At 61.4% G+C, this 2,102-nt stretch overlaps 1 protein-coding gene across 2 annotated transcripts in view; it reads left to right on the top strand.

Annotated features, from left to right (window-relative positions):
- Window positions 1–2,102, top strand: part of LOC113206427 (uncharacterized) — a 31,820-nt gene that overhangs the window by 18,696 nt on the left and 11,022 nt on the right. The window contains exon 1 of one of the 2 annotated variants that reach the window (XM_026422511.2): window positions 956–1,155. The exons of the other annotated variant lie outside the window; for it this stretch is intronic. The gene's annotated coding sequence lies outside the window, so the exon portion shown is untranslated. Of the gene's footprint in view, window positions 1–955; window positions 1,156–2,102 lie in introns of those variants that run through there. 2 annotated transcript variants of the gene reach the window in all.

Below are 2,102 nucleotides of genomic sequence, written 5' to 3'. Positions count from 1 at the left end.
CTACACCTGCGAACCGCTCCCAAACGCAAAACTTGTGGACACGATCATACGGCGCGAATGTGCGACCGGAAGTCCGCAGCTTGAGAAAAAGACTCGTCATGGACCCTCCCTCGCCGAGACTGCACCCGCCCCTGGCGTCGGAAGGGAAGGGGAAGGGGGGCGAACGGACTCGAGATGAAATGTGACTAGCCGAGCCGGTCCGTCTGTCTGTCACCCGCCACCTGCCTCTCCCCCACGTGCCGCACGAGTCAAGCGGGCGTCATGTGCTCAGGTGCTCTCTCTCCAGGCTGTCATTGACTGTATTGAGGAGAGTACCGCCCTGAGTTGTTGATCACGGGTTCTAGTCCCGGCTCCGGTGCCTCCCAGTTAGAACATGTCAAAAAGGTGCCACTTTTTGACACTCATCGTCAAAATTTACAGCGGCTACAGGTAGCCAGATTGAGCTCATTTTGACTTCCGACGAGGGTCATTGACGAGCTTTTGACGATTGTGTTCCACCTGGGGCTCCCCCCGCCAAGTCCCCGCCCCGCCCCGCCCGCCTCGTGATGTTGTCCCCGCTTACATAAGTCACACGGCCCAGCCCGACCCTTTACATAAGACCCCGGCCGCGCAGGCCTACTTCAGCCCCCTCCCCAACGCCCCCGACCTTAACCTCCCGCCCTAAGGTCGGGGGCGTGGGGGCGCGGCCAGCCTATAGAAGCCCGTAGGCCGACCAAGACCTCTCGCCGGCTCAGCTGAACTCTCCTCTCCAGCCAGCGCGGCCCGAACCACGTCATCCCGCCCGCCCGACGCAGTCCTGCCAACACTAGCACGGGCACCCGCCCCGTCCCTGCCCCGTCCCCGCCCGGGCGCGCCGCTCCCTTTTGGTTGGCACCACTGCCGCCAGGCAGCGCAAAACACGGTGGCGGGGCGGGGCGGGGTGGCGAGGCGAGGATGACGACGCGGTGCTCCGAGTTAGTCAGCGAACAGCCGCGCTCCGCTCAGCAGCACCGCGCTCGCCCCGGACCTGCTCCTGCACGCCTTCGACGGCACCGTGAAGACAGCGAACGTTGGACAGAGAAGGGAGGCGACCCGTGAGCGACCGGTCCCGTTGGGAACGACATCCACGGACATCCCTATCGTTTCACTGCAGTTTCCTTCGTCATTGTCAATCATGTAAGTCGCAAGTCGCCATAAGCAAAAGTTCTCCGAGCAAGAGATACCGAGGGAATGACCTCGTCGAAGGGAATGACCACGTAGAAGGGAATGACCATGTAGAAGGGAATGACCACGTAGAAGGGAATGACCACGTAGAAGGGAATGACCATGTAGAAGGGAATGACCACGTAGAAGGGAATGACCACTTTGGTGCTTAAACGAGTGCGTATCGTCTTTAGTGATCTGCAAGGATAAAATGTGTCCAACTAGCTAAAGCTAGACGGGGCCTGATTCCGTGCTTCTCTTGGTAATCCGGGAGGTCGGCCAGGGTAGGGTTCGGGATTGTTATCGGGGAGGTATAACTTGAGGTAATCGGGAGACCATCCGGAATGTAAACTACGCATTGTTTTTATTGTGGTTGTCTTATCCGCTGTTGTCGCTATTCGACCTCAATCTCCATCAGAGGTAGTTCAGCAAAGAGCCTCACTCCCTCCGTATGAAACAGAGATGAGGCGCCCTGGTCCTTTGTCTGACGGCCGCGCTCTCCATCCCCCAGCCCGCCCCAGCATCCTCCCCCCGCCCTGACCTTGACAAGGCCACTGCCACCGGGGCCACCCCTAGGAGGCAGCCGCCCCCAGCGCGAGCCCCCGCGGGGGCCAACGACCCACGGGCGCGGGACCCGACGCCGTGGGGCTGGTGGCGGGGCGGAGCGCGGAGCGGCAGCTGGGTCGACAGGACTGAACCTGCTCGCCGCGAGTGTGTTGTGTACAGTATACAAAGCCGCTCCCTCTTCCAAGCCGGGACGGCACCTATCCCTCCGCCTTCCTCTCCCCCACGTCACGTCCCCTCTCGCTCTCGCCCAGCGCGCGCTGTGTGGGTGTACAGTATGAGAAACGTAGTGTCGCACTGCGTAGCCGGCGTGGTCAGCGTGCTTCTCCCGCCGAGTAGAGCCTCGCTGAAGTACG

This window comes from Frankliniella occidentalis, unplaced genomic scaffold (genome assembly GCF_000697945.3).
Source record: "Frankliniella occidentalis isolate FOCC.00 unplaced genomic scaffold, Focc_3.1 Scaffold50, whole genome shotgun sequence".
NCBI classification, from domain to species: Eukaryota; Metazoa; Arthropoda; class Insecta; order Thysanoptera; family Thripidae; genus Frankliniella; species Frankliniella occidentalis.
This window is presented reverse-complemented; position numbering and strand designations above follow the sequence as displayed.